We start from the raw sequence: 22,942 nt of genomic DNA, 5'->3' as shown, positions 1-22,942 counted from the left end.
GAACTTTCTACAAGCAAACTGAGGGCACCCCAATGGGCTCCCCCCTATCTCCGGTTGTAGCCAACCTCTTCATGGAGAAATTTGAGACTGACGCCATCCAGACTGCCACTCTACGCCCGACCTTATGGAAGAGGTACGTAGACGACACTTTTGTCATCTGGCCACATGGCCGGCCTGCTCTAGACCAATTTCTCGACCACATCAATTCCATACACCCAGCCATCAGATTCACCATGGAAGTCGAAAAAGATGGCAAGCTACCTTTTTGGATGTCCTAATTAAAAGGAGACCTGATGGTTCAATGAGCCACTCTGTCTACAGGAAAGCCACCCATACGGATGCTTACCTAAAACCGGATTCCCACCACCATCCATCCCAGAATAATTCCCTCATCAAGACTCTATACCATAGAGCCCAATGCATCTCCGACCAGGAACACATTGCCAGTGAACTCAAACACGTACGCCAAGCTCTTAAGGCTAATGGTTACTCCGACTACACAATCCGCAAAGCCATCACTCCAACCATCAAGAAGGATCCTGTTGAGGAGCCTTTCAAGACCATCACCTTACCCTACATTGCTGGAGTCACAAAAAAGATCTCCAAAATCCTGATTAAACACAAGATGCAGGTCCGATTCAACACAGTACATAAAATCCGTGATCTGGTCCCGTCTGTAAAAGATGTGGTTCCAGACATACAGTACCCTGGCGTCTACAAACTAAGTTGCCTCTGTGGTAGCAGTTACATTGGGGAAACCAAACGACATGTCTCGGACCGCATCCGTGAACATAAAGCAGACCTGAAACACGGTAGGACAAACACCTCAGCCGTGGCAGATCACTGTTACAACTCAGTGGGCTCACATGACATTGACTTCTCCAAGACAGAGGTTCTCTGCAAGCCATCTGGCTATCATGAGAGATTCGTTCATGAGGCGATCCACATATACAAACACAGAGACAATTTCAACCGAGAAGATGGATTTTGGCTTAGCAATCATTGCAAGGACGTAATAAACCATTTCGGATCTTAACTGATTGTGTTCACGTTTACGGTGACTTTCAGACCGCGTTCCACTCACTGGCATTGTATTCTCCGCAGGGAATGGATTCTTTGCTCCGCTGCAAGTTTTCACCCCACGACTCACCCATTGACACGACGGTCAATGGTACAGTGTATAATAACAAATAGTATAACATTTATATGCTTAATACAATGTACAAAGTAATATATAGTATCGTAATTGTATAGTAAACATATAGCAGTGTGATACACATTAGGGTGGGTAGAATAATACATAGTGTTATAATAAAATGTATAAGGTATAGGGTGGTTTATAGAAATACAGTATATAATTTAATGGTGGGGTTGTCTATGGCAGTATATAGTACGGTGTATGCTCATGTGATGTAAGAGAATAAAGTTTAGATGGAAGCATATTATATAATTTTTACGACGTAGAATTGTAATGTATTACTTGCTGTTAGTAACTCAGCTTATTGTAGAGTATAGTAAGTATATTGATGATGCTATGCAGTTTATACTTTAGTTTTTTATGTAGTTTATACTTTAGTTTTCTACGTGGTTGTTTAGTAACTGCAGCTACATACTATTAACATTCCTTTCCTTTGTTAATGCTACTCCCTGCACCCTCCCTTGGTGCTGCTGATCCTGCATAATGCATGGGCATAATGACTTTGAAACCCCCCCCCCCCGCCCACCTCCTATGCATTTCCCATGAATATGCTAAATTCCTCTTGATATGCACATTCTTTTTGTTAAGGTGCTCTTCTTCCACCTCCAACCCAGCTTATATATAAGCTCCTAGCTTGGCAGTGTCTCATTCTTCACCTGAAGACGGCTGCTTGCTTTGTAGCCGAAACGTCGTGAGAATTATTTTATTTTATTATGTTTTGTTTTTATTATTTTATTACTTCTACGTGACTTTACCGAAAGAACCAAGAAGATATATCACTTACCCCAAATATAATTTACCTAAGCTTCCAACAAATTACTATTTGGAAGGATCACTGTCATTGGCATGATAATGGGAAAAGAGAGACAATTCAGATTTTAGAAATCTTAAAATTCCACAAAATTATCAGATATTTGCAGGTGCTCTCAAAGTTAAAGTTTTACGGAATTTAAATACACATTAAGAGTATCTAATTTTGTGCACTGCCAATAGTTTAAGTTAATTTAAAAAGGTCAAATTAATACTGATGTAGCGTCGGATTGCGTACGCGCATGTGTAGCGCTGTAGATGGGCTGCACTTACCCGCAATGGCGGACAGTGCCCATCAGGGGCGGTACCTCGAGCCGGCAGGGAGGTCATTACGATCCCCAGCCCGGGAGGGAGGGGGCTGCGGGGTGTCCTGTGATCCCCCGGGGCCCCCCTCCTGGAAAGGGGGCGTGGCCAGAGGCTGACACACCTGTGTATAAAAGCCAGACCTCAATACAGGCTGGGGGCAGAGTTACGAAGACTGAAGACCAGCTAGACTAGGACCCTGGGACCTCGAGCCCGACGTCCTTCTCAGGGCCGGGCCGAGCTTGGACCAGTGGTCGGGACCCGTACCTTGGCTGGGTCGGGTCAGGTAGCCTCCCCTAGGACACAGATAGCTGGAGAGCTGGGAGCCAGCAGGGGGCAGTATTTAGGTCACGATAGCCCAGAGGCCATACCTTCCTAGATAGGGGGCGTAAGGGAGTTGCTGTGGTTAGAAATAAACATACCGTGTTGCCTCTACCTCAACGTCTCCATAAAATAACCCACTAAACTATTCTGCATCAGAATACCAAAGTTGACCATATTTGGGACACTATATAAAACAGCTATTCTTTCTACAAAAATGCTAAATTCATACAATACATTAAAAAAGTTGCTGCTGACTTCAAAATGACTGTGATGCTAATGCTTCCATTACCTCTACCCGAGTGTAAGGTTAAATATATGCATAATACAGGTTTTTTGGATGGTTAGATCACGTAAATATATACATTTGTCGTTAAACCCGCCACCATACATATCATATATTTATGCGATATAACCCAAAACAAAACTGTATTATGGATGATATTGGTTGCAAAAGCCTATGTGTTAAACTGAAGGTTAAATATAATTGACATTTTCAATTTACCACTCACCCCCATAGCCACTTTTAGGCTACCTCGATTTCTGCAAAAAATTACCAAAGCACTGAATCTGCTCTGAATTGGGAACCATTTACAAAAAATAAAGCTTTGGTGTTCTACTTTCAAAGCCTAAATATATATATATTTCAAAAAAATAACTATACATTATAGAGTAAAATGAATACGGCCATCGCTAGCACATTGTACGAGCAATCCAGAGGTTGTCTGTTCACATCACTCTCCCAGGTGGGCAAAGTTTCTCAAATCCAAGGAAATAGTGCGTTCTACCACCTCTTCCAAGATGTCAGGCCAATGTGAAAGAGTCGGCCAATATCCTCTGGAAGGCGCTTTCAAGCTCCGTATAGTGGAGCAATGGTTTGAACAAGTAATTTCAAAGCTGTATTTTAACCTTTACCTATTATTACAAAATGGTGGAGAGTTTGTGCAGCAGTTAGTGCACTGCATTATAAACCTAAAGAACTTATTTGGATTCGTGGTTAGAGTTAACATCAGTTACGAGTCATTTATGAACTGGTCACAAATCTGCACTAATCAACATCGCGAAGTATGGTCAAAACAAACCGCAAGAACGACCTAGCATGGAGAGGCTTTCATCCAGAATTGATTGACAAATGGTGTGAATTATTAAAGTTCAAATGTACAAAATAATAGGTGTTCCTACATCTTAAAGGGCTCTCCTTTGGTTAAATACAAAACATGAACCAATCATTATATTATTATTATTAACAAGATTTAAGGTCAGGATCCCAGCACATAGAGGATGATTAATAAGCCCGAATATGAATGAGTTTAATTACAATTTTTGTTACAAAAAAGCATGCTGGTACTAGACATCTTATTTGGCCCATGTAGTGCAGAATACACGTTTGTTTTTCATGGTCAAAGTGAAATAGGAATCTCATCATTATGATCATTTCTGATATCCATCATCGCAAAGCTGAGGTGGCACTGAACAGAGCTGACACCTAATTTGAATGCTTATTTGTGCAGTCAGTGAATGGGCTGAAGCAATCAAATGTTCTATACCTGACAAAATCTATTTAGACTTGACCTGTGACCTAAACCCATGGATGTCTCATTGGTGCTGGCTTAGTGCTTCAATGTGCTATATTAGATCAGTGCATCAAAAAAACCTATATTAGATTTAAGTTATTCTATTACTGGATATGCTGCCATTGGGTTATGGTTAGCGCTCTGGACTTGCAATGCAATGCAAGTCAAATATATTTTTTTGTTTAAAACACGTGGTACCTTTCTGATACAAATCTGCTCCTGAAAGTACCAATCCAGAGGTCGCCGGTTCCATCTCACAGTACAGATGGAGGGCTGAACTTTATGCGGACAACTTCTTCTTTTGCTGTCGTCACTTTATTTTATCAAACTCAGCACATTCCGCAACCAAGACTTCTGCACGTTCTCCGCTCGCTCGCCGCGCTCCGCTGGCCTCGCTCGCTCCGTTCCCTCCCTCTCTCTCTCCGTCTCTTTCTCCACCGACTCTCCTCTCTGCTTCGCCCGTCTCGGCTTCGACCGTCTCGCTCTCCCTCGGCTTCTCCATCTCACTCCGACTGTCTCTCTCTCTCACCTCCGTCTCACTCCAACTGTCGTTCTCTCTCGGCTTCTCCGTCTCACTCCGACTGTCTCTGTTCCCGTTCTACTGATATCCTATCCTTTCTCTCATCTCTTCTTCTTCTCCTACTCCACTGCTACCCTATTCTATCTCTCATCTCTTCTTCTCCATCTCTACTGCTAACCTATTCTTCTTCTTCTGCTCCACTGCTACCCTATTCTATCTCTCATATCTTCTTCGTCTCCGTCTCTACTGCTAACCTATTCTTCTTCTTCTGCTCCGACCGTCTCCGTCCAGCTAACAGCACAACTCCCCGTCTCACTGTCACGCTCCCATATTTATCCCCATCCTCATTAATTTCCAATTAATTAACTGGCGTCCCCCCAACGCCCCGCGCCCGCGGCCCCCGCTGCGACCTGCTCCCCTCCCCAGACTTGTTGGCGCCACCTTGTCCCTGACAACAACCGGCCAATCACTGCCTTGCATCCCATAATTACCTAACGAGCCATCTCTCTCCGGCCGTTGTCCCCCAGCAACACCTGCTTGTCCTAATACGACCCCACTGTCCATAGCCCGCACGTGTTTACAATTTCCTCCCTTGGCGTGCGTTAATCCACTACACAGAGATTGAAACAACAGGGCAAGTTGCTTAAATCGCCCCCCCACCTCTATCCACCAAGCAGTATACATGTGTACTGAGTCATTCAGATACACTATTTAGGAGGCAACAACGTTTATTTTACACTTTATACAACACCGTTACACACGGGACTAAATACACCTATCTCTCACTCTTGTTACACATAAGACCACAATACACCTATTTCTCTCGCATACCGGATAACTATGATCGGGTTAGAGCAGCCAACGTGCTGCTTGACTCACAGTGTCAAAGACGGAGACGAAGACGTAGCACTTAGGTTCCACTTCACCTGCAGACAACCCCGATATACGATCAGAGCTTCCCTTTTATCCTCCTCGGCGCGGCCTGTCTCCACCCTCGGCTGCGCCTACCTCTGCAATATTCCCGACGGTTCCAGGCTCCATCACACCTGTTCCTCTCTGGCTCCGCCCTTAACCCCACGCCCCCTTCGGGAACCCTACAGACATTTCTCAGCTACATTACTCTTCCTGTGTCCCCTCATTCACCTTTAGCCCACATTCCTCACCCCGGCCCATCATGTGCTTAACCCGGTGCCGGGGTGACTCATCCCCACATGCCCCCTACCGTCAGCCGCCTCCACCACATTCCCCCAGTGACTGACTCTGTGGCGATTACCTGCGGCGCTGGCGGAGGCTGCTATCCCCTACTCTGCCAGTAGGACTCATCTGGCTTCCTTCTGCTAGCACCCAGTACCATACCCCTAGTGACCCACTCTATGATACTGCACGGTGTGTTAGCCTCTGCGCCCATTTCTATGTCACTTGGCGCTACGCACCGTAGTGATCCATTTAACATCACTACACATGAGTATGTATGTAGAACTTCTTTCGCACGGTACATAGCCAACTATGCTAATTAGAGGTTTGGGGAGAAGGACAACAAACTACACACAAAGTAAAGTGAAGTTAGTCGATTGGCAGGTCTCGTGTGGTGGGATGAAGTCTGGGTACTCCTACCTCTTCCAAGATGTTTGCTCAGCATGGAAGAGATCTCTAGGTGCCCTCTAGGGCTCTATCTGGTGGAGGCCCTACCACCAGCAGTGCTGTGAGCAACCAATTACATGGCTACACCTTTTCCTTACTATCTATTACTATTTATCCATGACTTTGGCTTATCTTTATGTAAAAAAATGCGATAAAGTTTGCACTAAGTAATATAACAGCAGTGACCTGAGGATGGCCAGTTTCAAAATTTGCTTCTGCCAAGATTCAACTCAATAAAATGAAGGCCATTTGAGAGCAGCCACCCATAAAGCTGCTTCACAGAGGGCAGTCAGCAGTAAACATTGAACACAATGCAATAAAAGCAGAGCAAGCAGCAGATCTACTTAACCCAGTCAATTTTAAAGAGGCTCAAAACTTTGAGATATTTTATATACAGTACTCAATTTTAAGCCAGAAAAGAAACTTTTTTTTATTGCAAATAAAGCATTTATTGATTGATGGGTTTTTTTTTACTGCAGGGTGCTTTAGTGTTTACAAAAAAAATCTCCAAAACAGTTTTCAAACATGACAATACATTAATTATTGGTTCCAGAGGCCATCATGTCAAGAGGACAATATGGTCAATGTCATAGATGCCCCTCGAACATTTCCCTCAGTTCTTAACTTAACATAATAATACATATGGAGTGAGTTCAACTGAGTCGCAGACACACTTCTTGGAGGCAACACATTTATTAAAACCAACACATGAGGTACTTCTCCTTAACGCATTCACAACCGATGGCAGTGGACCACCAGGCAAACTACACTAATTACACAGGGGTCGGCACTGCACGCAGAGTGTGGTGCCACTCAGCAATGTCAGACAGCGCCCAACGAGCCCCTCTAGGGCCGGAATTACACAGTCACTACATCACCCCCCCCCCCCCCCTTTGTAGCACTCAGCCGTCCCGGATGTCAACTTTCCCTTTAAAACGAACACAGTAACAAAGCGAATGAGTGAGTAAAAACTGAGTAAAACCCCTGTGTGCCTCAACAATAACAATAAACAAATAAATACCCAAGCCCACCTTTACAATATATACACTATCTACAAATGTACAGTAACAAATGGGGAAACGGGTGGAAGTACAGAACAACAACACGAGAGAAAAAAATGCAGTAAAATGCGAACGCTCGGAACCCCCTCCATTACCAACCTCTCCTACCCTCACCGTGTAACAACACCCACAAGCACAATAAAGGCTAGGTTCAGCCAATAACCGATACAGCTTGCCGAGTGTGACAACCAACTAATGGAGTGGGAGCGTGTGTGTATGGGGATTACGAAAACCGAAGAGTCTTTGATCGAGTCCATGTGGCCGGGCCCCCAGGGGAGGTGGGCTCGCTCTCCCTGGAGGTCCTGGGGGAATATGCAAATGTCCCGTCGAACCCAGCTCCTCACGAAGGAAATGTCGACCAGGTGGACGGGTTCTCCTCTCTCGAAACCAGTGGCAACGGTGCAGGTGGCGGCTTGGGGGACGTTAGGCGCGCGGCACCTGAGGAAGGGATCACATGACTCCGCTGAGGAACAACCTCAGCGGGAACACACCTCAGCTCGCCGGAAACATCTGACACTCGGCTCCTGCGGTGTGGAGTTGGAACAAACTCACACGGATCAATGAAAGGCTTGAGGCGTGATGGATGTACAAACCATCTCCGCCGACCAAAAAGAATCTAAACACACTGTGGTCGAACGACCCGAATCACATCAACCGGCCCCTTCCATGGTTTAAACAATTTGGGCGATGTTCCCACCGGTACCTGTGGACAGTGCCACTAGGCTCTGTCCTCTGGCGCCAACTCGTGTGTGGAAGTATGGGAACCCCTCAGCCGTCATTTCGCAATTGGCGCGAATTGGAATTTTCCCTGGAAGCCTCCAAAATTTTTTATTTAGCCTTGTTTGGCGCGGCTCGTAATTGGACATCAATCGGGGGGTCGTGTTCTCTCCTGTACATTAAAAAAAAGGTGAGCAGCCGGTGGATGTGTGAGGAGCCATCCTATAGGCAGCCAGCACTCCGGGAATATGCAAATCCCAGTCAAGTTGGGACTCGCTGACCTAATAACTTAACATCGAGGTCAGAGTCCTGTGCAGCCGCTCAACCATGCCATCCGTCTGTGGGTGAGATGGTGATGTGCGTACTTTGTTTGTTCGCACCAAATCGCATATCGCTCGCAGCAATTTCAAGGAAAAATGTTTGCCCTGATCGGAAAAAAGACGTTCGGGAGCACTCTTGTCCATTATGTAGCCATTGAGGAATGCCTCAGTGATCGTCGCCGCCGACTGGTTGGGAAGCGGCCAGGCCACCGGCCATCGTGAAAAGTACTCAACTCCCACTAGCAAATATTTATTCCCACGTAGGGTAGTGGGAAATAAATCAAGAATGTCCAAAGCAACCAGTTCCTTTACGCGGGAGATCTGAATCGATTGCAATGGTGGACAACAGGATTTTGCTGGCGGTTTCCGTCGTGCGCAGTGTACACAACCTTTCAACAAATTAGTGACATCTTCCGCCATGCCAGGCCAGAAGAAGTCCAGCTGAAGTGTGGCCAATGTCTTATGCACACCCAAGTGCAACGGTCTCTCGTGTACCGCCCAAATTACGTTACCCCGCAGGGCAGTGGGCACAACAATATTATAACGGCGCAACCCACCGTCCCAATGCATGAGCAGTCCACCTCTCAAAGTAACAGAGGCAACACCCCGTCGATCTGCACCCCCATCAGCCTCCCTGACCCGGCGTCGCAATTTAATCAGGGATGCATCCTTAACCTGGAGGTGCCCCCATTCTTCATGGTCCAACCCAATGACGGCGTCGCGCATCACCGGACCCTCGGCCACCTCAGAGGTTCCAACCTCGGCCGATGCCGCAAAGGGAGGGGGCGAGTGCTCGGTGGGTGGCTTATAACGCCCATAGCCCCAAAAACATGCGCACCCATCGCTCGTTGGTAATTGCGACAGCGCGTCTGCGTTCGTGTGTCGGGAGCCTTTGCGATACGTAACAGGAAAGGAATAGTCGTGGAGAACCTCCAACCAAAGTGAAAGTTGGCCCGACGGCTGTTCAATACACAGCGCGTACTGCAACGCTGTATGGTCAGAGCTCACCTCAAAGCGTCTACCATACAAATAGGGATGCGGTGTACATCTAGTGGCAACTGCCAAAACCAGGACAGGAGGTCAAGAGTGGAAAAAACCGTGCTCTTGCTAGAGCATCCAGAGAGTCATCCATCCGAGGTAGAGGGTACGCGTAAGCAACAGAGATCTTATTAAGCTTACGAAAGTCAACACAGAAGCACAAGCTACCATCCTGCTTTTAACAAGTACAATTGGGGCTCCCCATGGGCTAGTGGACGGTGAAATAATATCCGCGGCTAACATTTCGTCAACCGCCAGCCGAACGTGTTCTTTTCCATAGAGCTCAGCCGGTAGGGATTCTGCTGGATGGGAGTGGCGTCACTCGTATCAATGTGATGACTCAAAAGCGTAGTGCGGCCGATGTCAAATTTCCCTTTGCTAAAAACATAATAAATTCGCGCAAAATAGCCCTCAATTTCCCCCTCTGGACCTCGGACAATTCCGCATTTTCCGAACAAAGCTTATCTATCCACCCTTCATCAGAACACTTGTGCGGCCGATTATTTGACGCAGCACCCACACTGACAACGATGCATCCCTCATGAAGCACTGGCAGCGCATGAGCTAGCACGGTACCTTCTTGAATGACCGACGTCTCTAACCCTGCATTAAGGACCTGAATAAAGGGTTCCTGACCGTTGGATACCAATATCTGGGCCCCTACTAATGTCAATCCTCTACTGACTTTATTAGAGGGTGCCAAGAGGATTCCTCCCGCTGTCGCCTCCTGGTCTTGCGGCTTCCACAGTCGCAAGGGGACCAACATTTGCGCGCTAGGGGGAATCTTAACCGTCCTACGTGCAAGTGCCTGCACGGTAACGTAAGCTGTGTACAAGCGAATGGGAGAAGGCAAAAATGCCATTTGATAGGTGGATGGTAATTCAATGCACCCTTGGTTGATCAAAATTTTCAGGGGCATCTTCCCCAAAAAGTCAGTCCCGAGTAAGCAAGGAATAGCAAGGGATGTCGACACAAGAACCGGCCCCATCAATTTGACATCCGCAATGTACGTTTGCAGCAAAGCAGGGCGCTTTGACAGGACATAAGATGTTATAAATCAATGGTGGTCACTGACGCACCGGTATCAACGAGCATCCTGATCTCAACCCCCTCTATCAACCCAATAACAGCATGCAAAACCTGCGGTCGAGGCAACCACTCTATGGGCCAGCTCTGACCATTGACCTGGTCGGAGCAGCCGGTCGACCCAATCAAAGTCCGGACCCTTCCGCACCGACGCACGACCGGCACAGAACCCGAATGAACGACATGGGTGAGGTGGAATCAGGGGAGGAGTGTGTGATGTGTTGTGACTCGCCTTTGGGTGTAGTGAAGTAGAGGACGGTCAGGCGGATGACGGTGGTGGTCCGGTGAGGCATTGTCGCGGCATGCGGCAGCCCGACGAGACGTGTCCCGGCAGGCCGCAGTTGTAGCACACGACGAGCCCGCTCCCAGGATGAGATGTCTTCCGTCGTCGTTGGTCATCTGCCCGTCGCACCATGCCATCCCCTCGCCAGCCTCCGCGCTGGATCGATGCGCAAGCTGGGACGGGCTCCACCTCTTCAGGTGTATCGCGCCTCACGAGGTGCGGTACACGCCGCCAACACCTTGTGCTGTTGCAAGAGCTGTTGCGCCTGGAAGCATCTTGCAACCTTGATAGACGATAGATCGTCATCGTCGACAGCTGGCAGCACGATGTTGAGGTCCTTAGCTAAAGCCAGCAACCTCTCGAGGGCCAGTGAGTCGACTCCGTCGTGGTCCTTCTTTGGAAAGGCAACCTTCGCTAGCACCAAAAGTGCGCTACGGAAGAAGAGGGGCATCTTGGTTTCCCCTTTTCTTCGCGTAGTGAACCTGTGGCGCATGTTCGATGGCGGCTCGTAAATTGCCACCATCTGGTCAAAGGCTTGAGTCAGCATGGCCCTCTCCGACGGCGAGATGGTGAGAAACGCCGCCAGGGCGTTGTCATCAAGGGCGGCGGGCAGTGCTCTCAGTGCCTCCGCCTCCATCCACCCTGCCAAATCGGCTTTCGTCAGGAACCACCGCTTGAAGGCCACCCAGTCGCCTCCGGTGGCTGTAAATTCTTTCACGAAAGGCAGTGATCGCTGGAGAGATGGAACGTCCACATGCAATTTCGACGCATCTTGGGATTTGGAGGGCTCCGCGCTCCGATCTTCTGACAAGATGGCAGCCTCTAGCGCGGGCTGCGCTACCAAGGTTCCCGCTTGGCGAGAAATGGCGGCGGAAACTTTATTTCTGCGTGGCTCCGCTGCACCTCCGTCCACCGCTGGCTCCTCAGGGTGGAGTTCAGCGACGATGGACGTCGAGGCTTGGAGGAGTTCCGCCAGGCGGGGAGTGTGCCGGATGGCACACGCACAGTTCGCTGTGCCGCCGACAGCACCTCGCCTCCCTCCTCCAGGGTCGCCATCCCCGGGGCTGTTTGAGGGATGAGGTCTTCATCTTCGTTGTCTGACATCCTGGTACGTAGTCTGCGTCGCATATTCATGACCTAAGATTTCTAACTTTACTAGAGAATGTTTGGCCACTTCCGACACCAGTTCAAGTGAGTTCAACTGAGTCGCAGACGCACTTCTTGGAGGCAACACATTTATTAAAACCAACACACAGAGTACTACCCCTTCACACATTAACAACCTAGGGTGGTGGACCACCAGGCTAACTGCGCTAATTACACTGGAATTATCTTCGACGGACCGGACTCTGGCCCGGGTTCAGGTCCACGTGTTGTTGACTATTGTCGGACGTAGAACGTAGAATGTAGATTCTTCAGGATGAATAATAGCAGCCGGTCCTGCTCGGGGACCCAGCTTATATCCTCTGTGGCAGGGCTGGCTCCACCCTTCGCGATGACCACCTTCTAGAATCCTCTAGCAGGTTCTCGACCCTGACAATGACCACCCCTAGCCCCCACCTGGGGCCCCTGTGTAGACTTTGCTGGTAACGTGTCCTTCGGGCTCAACCAGAGTGCCATGGCCCTTGGTAACCCCATTCCCATGTCCGGCACTCTCATACCCTATCCTGTAGGGGTCGGTACTGCACGCAGAGCGTGGTGCCACTCAGCACTGGTAGACAGCGCTCACCGAGCCCCTCTAGGGCCGGTACTGCACTCACATATACGTGGTGCCCGCAATGGCAATACATCGCACGCCGTGCCTCTCTAGAGCCGGCATTACACAGTGACATCCGCAATGTCACTCACATACACAAACTAGTGAGCATGCGCTGTACATCTGGACTTTTTTATAACAATAGTAGCAAATGATACAACCGTGACAATAAAACGATTGCCAGCTTGCATTTTGGTTTTTGCACGTGAAAACTAATTATGAAAACAAGAATTATAATGTTTTGTTGCCAACACCACCATTACAAAACTGTACGAGATGGATTTTAGGACACCATGTGGTACAATATGACAAAGTAATTATCAAAATATTAATAGGTAGAATTTGGACATGAAATGGCAGTGCAGAGATCAATTCACTGCACCATGAATATTTCATCTCAGTTCAACTTTCAGCCATAGCTTACAAGAATCACGAGTGATATCTGAACCGGTCCTGGCCCCACCAATTCACTAGTCTGTACTGACTGGCGTCTTGAAGTAATGTTCAAACAACCACCAAAAACTGACATGATGTAGGGAGGCTTTTATCCAGCATTGTATTAAAAAGGGGACTGTATATTTTAGCATTCTACATATTTCTGAATTTTTTCCTGAAAGGTACTGACAGCATATTGAGAGGTAAAATAAATGAAAGGCTATTTGGTGAAATTGCACGAATCCTGAAGCCAGCACTTACCAAGTGCCTCTTTATTATGTCTGACTCTTGATCACAGAAAATTACTATGCCCACTGGCCAGAATAAGCTATAATAAAGTCCTAAATCTTTACCAACAAAACTCTCTCTGCTTTTATAATGATGACCGTCTGTCGAGGTTATTTAAAGATGTGCCGTGATTCACGAATGCAGGGTATTGTACAGATAGCATATAAAAGTACTTGAAGAATCCTGTGGAAATCACGAGTTAGTTTTTTCATTTCTTTGGGTATATGTATAGTTTGGAAATATACTTATTTGCCCAAATGTATTCTTATAGAACGCAGGTAATTATAACTTTATCACTAGCAATGTTGGTATAAACACAATATGATTGTGCTCAATGAACTAAAATTCCAATACACTTCATGAGAACATAAACAAACTAAATTTGGCAAGAAACATAAATACAAATGTTTTTACAATATTACATGACTAGCATTTCAAAGAATAAATTCATATGAAAAACACAAATGTGGAAAGTTTATTTATCTATATATATAAAATCGCAAATCTGTCTGTCTGTCTGTGTGTCGCCGGACCATACGCAGTTTCATTGGACGGCGGTTGCCCCTGGCAACGGGTAGCGACGCATTCGCTGCGGGGTGGACGCCATTTTTAATTCCCGTTAAAAATATGCGCACGCATTAACACGCGACTCTGAGGTAAATTCATCAAAGTTTCACGTCCTCTTCACTCCCCCCCACCACAATGTGTGCAATTACTATTATAGGGTCGGTAGATTATAAAATTATATCGATTAGACAGTATTATTGTAGCGCGGGGGGGGGGGGGGTAACGGCCCCGGTACCCAGCCTCAGCCGAGTGGGCAATCTAGGCGAGGCCGGAGGCTCTGCACGGTACTAGGCCTCGACACCCCACCACACTATAGGCTGTACATATTACTGCACAGCGGCCGAGGAGATCGTGCCGGGGGGGGGGGGCAGGGGTAGCAGCCCATCTGTGTATATATGTAAGGTTATTAAGAAATATATTTTTCACCCGGGCAACGCCGGGTACTTATGCTAGTCATATATAAATATTGCATTAGCTTTGAGTGTTAAGCTCAAGGGAGCCAATGCCTTTGGCACCACCACAAGCCATACCCTCGGGGTATTGAACTATAAAAAAAAATACTATGGAGATATCCCAAACGGCACAGCTTTCCAACAGATTAAATTATGCAAATAATTGTATACAAAATGCAAGTTAAACCCTTTAGGATGCTGTGATTCCCTTCGTCACAGGGATTTCAAATGCACTTTAGCTGTGGACATGGAAATGCTCACTTTTTGCCACACTGCTGTCAACGCGTATTTACAGTACATAACTGCTAAAGTGACGTCGGTGGCAGTCTTTGTATTAATTCCATCACACCAAGTCACGATTGTCAAAATATATCCAAGGTCATCGGAACAAGAAGCATCTCCACAGGCATATACCAAAACAGAGAATCATAAATTACTACAATCACAATTTTTCAAAATAATTAATATTTACATAATTGTCATTATCATCGGCCATTGTCAATCCACTGCTGGCTGAATGCCATACCATTAGGATCCAATATGGTCCGGCGATGCCACAATCCCACCTACTTCTTCAAATTAACCGATTGTATCACTCCATCTCCATAGTGAATGTCCTGTCATGTCTAAGCAGCCTACATTCATAATATAAAAAATGAAAATGTACGTCCGATTTAATTGTCGTAATTAATAGCCTCATAAAATAAATGTATGGTGTGAAAACGCTAAATAATAACTGGGAATTCTAGCTTTCTAGTCATGGCAGAATGACAATGAGTTAAAATAAAATACCATTTGGTTGTTGCAATTATAAAAGCTATTTTCCTTGCATACATTAATTATCTTTTGTAAAATATTGTATCATATACGCTATATATGTAAATATGTATTCATTTCGCCCCGTACTGAGCCAACCTAGCTAATTGGAGTGATAACTTAAATTGTACGCCAAACAAAATATGAGTGAGTTTATCCACAAATTTGTTTACCAGATTGCCAGTAAAATCTCTCAGAGAAGTAATTTAAACAATGAGAAAGTTCTTAAAATCCCCCACCTTTACCCATACAAGGTTTACCACAGTTAGTTGGTCAAATTTAAAGTGTATTTAGTTTAAACGTGTGAGAACCCAAGAGAGCATGAAGGTCTCCATTGACAAGAGTGACCTGGGGCATGTCAGTCAGCAGAGGTAATTATATTATATTATTGCATATGGCAATATTTTCAGCAGCGTGTTGTCCTTCTCATGTACCTTCAATTAACACGCTTGACTACATATGGCGCGAAAGAAGTTAAACATAACATTAAATGTTCAGGTGGAAAGCACTTTGTGGTGGTTTTAGAAAGATTTGTTTAAAATCTCAAGTCATGGAAATATGCCTCCAATAAAGTTAGGTCAGCTGTTCGAGCATTGACATTGTCCTCAAGTTTTGTTGTCCTATGCAGCAAGGGTTATGTTATCTGCAATTAGTAAATGTGCAAGATTATGTACATGACAGGCCACTTATGTTAATTAGTGACGGTGCAAGTACAGAGCATTGAGTGGGGCTCTTATTCATAATTATCTTGCGGTGGTATTTACCAACGAGGTGTAACCTGAACGTGATCGTTGCTGAGCATCGCATCGATTAGGTGTACAGTAGAATGGCATCTGATTAATTTAGCCTCACTTCAGGAGCGGGCCACGCTGCCAAAAAGTGTCAGAGGCAGCAGACAGGTCAATCATTTTTGTGCCAGTTTTGTGTTGATGCTAGAGACCAGTTGCAATGAGGGTGGTGAAGGCAACGATCTGTTCACAGCAGCTATGCTCATTTCAAAACCCGGCTTGTTCGGGAGGCAGTTAGGGGTCAATAATAGGGGAAAGTCTGACAAGCATGGTGCAATTCCGTTCATTTTTAGGTGGAAGACATGATGGATATACAGTATAGCCAGGGTGCAAGTCTTGCGGCTTTATGCGTTTCAGAATGGTGATGGCTTTAGCTTTCTTCCATTCTTTTTGGATTTTGTCTGTATGACGTTGAAGAGATTGGCGAGGCATTGTTGTTCATATAGTGTGAGGTTCTATAGGAACTCATGACACAGGCCATCATATCGCAGTGCCTTGTTGGACTTTGTTGCCCTGAGGTATGCTACCAAATCAGTGACAGTGCATGGTCTTGTTAGATCTGTTGCTTGTGGTAAGTGATTCATGAGGATGGTGAATTGTTTCCAGACTGCTCTTTTGGTGAACTTTGTACAGAATGGTATTTGGGAAGCCACAGCGTTCGCTGTAGTTTTTTGTGGTGGTGCTCTGTTCGTTTTAAGACACCTGGGTTCTAGATGAGCTGCTACACTTTACTGCTGTAATGAGTCAAGTCCAAGTCTACAATGATGTCTTCCCAACGTGCAGAGTTCAGGGGCCCCCAATCGAGTGGTGCCCTCATCATGGCCATCAGTTCTGATCTTTTTCAAGAGTTGTTCTGTTTCTGGTTGCCAACATGGGGTATCACTCTTCCGATAATTACCCTCAAGATTATGGGGTTTTTGCGGCAGACGTCAATTTTTTTTACGAAGATATAAACGTTTTCAGACTTTGGCTTTCAATTGGGCTTTGGTTTCCTTTTCACAGCCAGGCCAATTGGTCTTCCGACAGTTCCAACATGGCCATGGTTTTGAGTTTATGACCGGCATCTGTAATCCAATGTGCATCTGTGTTGGCAATTCGTCGCTGTCCTTTTTCCAATCGAGCTGAGTGAAGTGTGCCTGGTTGGTTAGGGTCATATACAGAGGTGTGGACTCGAGTCATGTGACTTGGACTCGAGTCAGACTCGAGTCATGAATTTGATGACTTGCGACTCGACTTGGACTTGCATAACAATGACTTTGTCCCCACCTATGAGATGTGGACTCGAGTCATGTGACTTGGACTCGAGTCAGACTCGAGTCATGAATTTGATGACTTGCGACTCGACTTGGACTTGCATAACAATGACTTTGTCCCACCTCTGGTCATATATACGGAATGCGTCTTGTGTCGATGACCATTCCTCGAGCTTCTCTCCATCTTTGTCACTTTCTGAGTAGTCCTTTTGTGTGTGGTGGCTGTCGAAGTCACCTGCATTATACACCCGAGTGGCTCACTGCCAGAAGTGGTGGATTATATACATTGATGACCATCACATGACCAATTGTGACAGTTATTGTCGATTTGCTGTCACTTGTGGTGGTGGGCCTGAAAACATAGTCCTTTAGGCCTTACCAGTTGAATGTGACGAGGCCATGTTGAGGGTGGTAAATGGCAGCAACAAGGGGGCAATGATGCAATGTATGATCCCAATTGAGTAATTTGTGGGTAATTTTATAACGTGAAAAATGTAGACCCCGACTCCGAGAAACAATGGCCTTCTTGTGCAGATATTTAACATTCACTATGAAACAGATAGCGCATATTAATATGGTTGTTACACTCACAGTAATAATCAGGGTGGCCATTGGATTTGAACCATGAACCTCTGCAACAAGCAATGAAGATGCTACTACTCAGTCATGTGAACACCCACGTCACCGATTGGCAGATCACGTGGGGAGGTGAAGTATGGGTATTCCCACCTCTTCCAAGATATCTGTAAAGTACAGATGAGTAGACCAAATAATCTATAGAGGGCCATCTAGCAGTGGCCCTTCTGCCAGCAGTGCTGTGAGCTAGTTAATTCAGGGCTGCACCTCTATATTTTAAACATGTCAACATGAATGTTCCCATTCAGCTGGGCACCAAAATGTGAATGTTCAGGTCAGATATAAAAAAAAAAAGAATTACATTCAATATGTGCTCAACAAAATGTAACCACACAAAACATTTCAAGAACCCATGACCCTTTTATTCCCAGGTTCCATGACTGGCTCCAAGCACTCACTAACCCACAAAAGAGTACATATTGGTTTCAAATAAAAATGTACATCATAAAAATAATTAAGACATTCATTATGAGCTGCCTTGCCTATGTAAACCTTCAATATCCCTGGAAACATTCATTTTTAAATGCATGTGCAGAATACAAAAAGTATACATAATTTTTCAGTCTATTAATTATAATCTATGCATTTCCTATGAAGTCAGCACAATATTGTTTGCACTCAGGAGATTATTAATTAACCATATTCAATTGCAGCCTTCTGTAAATCGACTCCTTGATGAAGGCCTCCCCATGTCATGTCAGTTCATGGAGTTGCATGATCATACCTCACCATGTTAGTTACAGTCAGTTAAGGGGATTAGGGTAGACGAGGACCGTTTTAAATATCATCTCTGTTGATGTTAGCCATGGCCAGATTCCAAGCGTCTGCACTAATCACTATGCCACTAACCTATCCAGTTGATAATGAGTACCTTAAAATGTAATATTATCAAGCGTTTTCGTCAATATAATGTATTTGTTTTGTTATCTTAAGAGTATACTAATTTTAAATAGTGTGCTTCGCTACATAGTGAAACTCCCTGTTGCTTTTAAGAGGATTAGTTAAAGAGGGGATGAATATAAAGTTGCGCGTGAGTAATATGATTATGGAAAAACAAATGAAAAATTTAGCATATTTGGTGGAACACTAATCCTTTTGTGTTTAAACACTCTCTTGCGTGCTTAACATCATTAAAACCTGGTCTCAAACTCCAGGTCATTGTCCTATTCTGTGCTGAAATGTTAAGCATTATTTTTCCGTGTTACTTTTAATACTGTCTAACACGTTTTCAATACAAATTAAAACTAAAAAAAGATAAGGGCTCTGGTTTTTTTCCATCTCACCTTAACATTCTTGAATAGAACATGATGCTTTTCAATGGAGGATACATATAACTGCCTTTTTAATTGCTGAAAATCACTGTTTGCGGCTATAATTCAAGATTGAAATCACGATACCAACACATATGAGTGCCGAGTTTTATTGGCCCTCCGAGGCTGGAACTAATTTCATTCTAGCTTTTAAAAGATAAATGTATGCATTCATTTCAAGGGTGAGACCAGTAGATATCAGCCTGAAAATATAAACCACAATGGATTGCTGTAAAACTTAAAATCGACTTCCTTCGCCCTTTATACCAAGAGACAGGAAGTTAATACTTTATACAATACTCTTTGGTTCTTTCGGTAAAGTCACGTAAGTATGATACAAATAAAAGCGAGTTAATGGACACTGGCTGCATAGTAAGAAACACTGTTTCCATGAATGGCACTGTGACAGTCTGAAATAAATTCGAATCATTTTCAATGCGGATTTCAATGTCATTGAAATACCTTTAACAGTAACAGTTCACAATCTGACAATAAATACAATCAATTTAAATATATTAAACGCCAATTAGATGTAATTACTCGTAATTGCTACATATTTGGATTCAATTAACTTAAATGTATTTCAGAATGTGTGGCTTTTAACCTAAATGTTTTGAGTGCAATTGTCAAGTTGATGTCCGCACATTAACGCCACACAATTTGGACCTTTTTTTGGGTGATAGCAGCATATGCAATCATTCATAACCCGCCTGTGAGTTGTAAATGTTAACAACTGAGACAATATTTATGTTGAGGATTATGCACAATAAACCATTATGCACAGATAATGTGCAGTAGCTCAACTCGTCTGCCAGGTTAATTAAGTGAAGGGATAACCTTTATGTTTTCTAAACAAAGTGCATTATAGTTCAAAGAATGGTTCAATTTATTTGCACCTTAATTAGTTTCTTAATGGATACTGTGATCACAGCTGTAAATTAGGTACCTTCCATTAGCCATTCAATGTAAGACTGCATGCTCATACTGATCGACAATGCATCACGTGACAAAGAGGTGATTCCATGGCATTAGGCACAAACGTTGGAGAGTTCGTGCCGCTGGGCATTACAATAAATTGTGGTGCAGACCTGTTTGTGCGCCTTTTTTATTGTAATGCCACTTAAAATGGCCGCACATACATTGTCATGATTAGATTAGCATAATTACCATTTGGTCAGAAATATTAATAACAAATGTTAAAAAGAGTTCAAACTACAATTCGGTGCCAATTTCTGCATTTAAAATACGGGACAATTTCAGGGAATTGGTAGTGCATTTTACATTGAAATTTCAGATTTCCAGGACATAACAGTTTTGCATCTAAATGTTAAACATGCTGTCATTTCTATAGATAGAGCATTATAGACCAACATTAAATTAAACGGGAATGATCTTGCTACTCATTGTACATTGGAAATGCATTGACATTATCGACGAAATAACCTTTAACTTATTTCAGATACGAGCTGTGGCCTAAATAATTGAGTTTACTTAATCCAGTCAAGACTGTTTTAAGAAAACTACCAGGTATTATTTTGTTAGTATTATAGAAAGTACTGTAACATATAGAAATGCACACCAGCGTTTGGTAAGCAAATGCAAATAGAAAAGGACTACCATACAAAATATATAGCATGCCTATGATGACCGCAAAGAATAAGAATTTAAAATACAAAGCTGACGCAAAACTGCATGCATTGTTGGTGGATCTTGTCAAGGAAATTTAAATAAATGTACACATTCATAATTTAGTTCAGTTATATATTTACAATTGCGAGTGTCGCACTGATATTTCCACCAAATTTATGAATTTACATGCCATTCAAAACTATTGTCACACAGCAATCTTAGAAAACACAAATCTAATTATCTTAGTATCTAAATTTGACAAGTTTTATTGAATTAGGATTAAACTATTTTATTGAGATTTATTTAGTTTCAAATGTTATTTTGCAGGCACACAAATTAGCAGTTAAAAAAATGTTAAATATGGCATATGCTAAGACGAAGGGGAAAAATATAAATTTTTGTAAATCAACCTGACTACCCATAATAACTGGGCCCTGCTCAACAGGTTCCAAGCAGGCCAAAACCCATGTGGAGATATAAAGCCTGCACAGATGGGACTGAGACGACAACGCTGAACTGGCGATGCAAGACAGACGATGAGGCCACACATTGTTGAAGACTGTCCGCTAACCGAGTCTAGTGACGGTCTGAAAATTACGACGACAAAACCACCACCGCATTCTGATGAAGCCGATGCCTGGCACACGTTTACTATAAGACTCCCAAATCACCAGGTCATGAGTTCAAGTCCTGGCCAGGATGCGCTCAGCACATTGTAACTTTTTGGACTGGTAAAATAAGCTGAACCTGGTGGACGCCACATTGTGGTAAGTCAACAGCAGTTTGTCCTATGCAGAGACTGCGTCTTTGCCATCGGAATGTGTCATGTTCAACGTTAGCAGCTCAGGTGCTTCTAAAGAGATTGCCATTACCCATTTATTACACTATGTAACACAATTTTTCTTCCTGGGTGGTAAGTGTTATTTCGTAATTGCTTATGCCTAAAAAGTATAGAAAATGGCTATTATTCCCCACGAACTTTTGTGACCAAGAAAGTGATATTTAGAAATGTACCTATTTTCAATAAGAAACACGGGCGAATTTGTGTATTTTCGTTCACATAAAGTCAGAAAAAACAACATATGAATCAAATTTAACATGTATTTATACTACAGTAATGCAAAAATGACTAAAAACGATTTAGAAGTGAGTAGTTTTTCGAGATTTACGATTATACTGTAAATCACTTTCACGAATCAGCCCCCAAATGCAGTTTCCCATCATGCTCTCGTTATACTGTCCTTGGTAGTGGCGTTCAAAGTCCGGTATATCCTGGTGGAAGCGCTCGCCTTGCTCCTCCGAATATGCTCCCATGTCCTCCTTGAATTTATCAAGATGAGCATCGAGGATATGGACTTTAAGGGACATCCTACAGCCCATTGTGCCGTAGTTCTTCACCAGAGCCTCAACCAGCTCCACATATTTTTCGACCTTGTGATTGCCCAGGAAGCCACGAACCACTGCGACAAAGCTGTCCAAAGCCGCTTTTTCCTTACTAGTGAGCTTCTTGGGGAATTCATTGCACTCCAGGATCTTCTTTACCTGTGGTCCGATGAAGACACCGGCTTTGACCTTTGCCTCAGACAGCTTAGGAAAGAAGTCATGAAGGTACTTGAAGGCTGCCGACACCTTATCTACAGCTCTGACAAATTGTTTCATACGGCCCAATTTGATGTGCAGTGGTTGTATCAGCACCTTCCTGGGGTCCACAAGTGGCTCCCACTTGATGTTGTTCTTCCCCACCAAGAACTCAGTCCGCTGTGGCCAGTCTCACCTGTGCTAGTGAGCCTTGGTGTCCCTGCTGTCTCAAAGGCAAAGATAGCAGGGAAACTTGGTAAAACCACCTTGGAGACCCATCTAGAATGCCACCATTTTGAAGTCTTCGATGACCTCCCAGTCGTACTCATCATATTTCAATCCTCTTTGAGGTGCACCGAGTGAGCCAGGGGAAGAGATGGGTACTTGTTACCATTATGGAGCAGCACGGCTTTGAGGCTCCTGGACTGCTTCTCCACCACCGACTGGAACATGTTTAGAAAGGCAGCCACCTACAACAACACTGTAGACCTCCAGGAGTACACGGAGACCGTCACTTCCTACATGAGAAAGTGCATGGAGGATGTCACGGTCACCAGAACCA

This window comes from Lampetra fluviatilis, chromosome 4, assembly GCF_964198595.1.
Source record: "Lampetra fluviatilis chromosome 4, kcLamFluv1.1, whole genome shotgun sequence".
NCBI lineage: Eukaryota > Metazoa > Chordata > Hyperoartia > Petromyzontiformes > Petromyzontidae > Lampetra > Lampetra fluviatilis.
Note: the sequence above shows the minus strand (reverse complement) of the source record.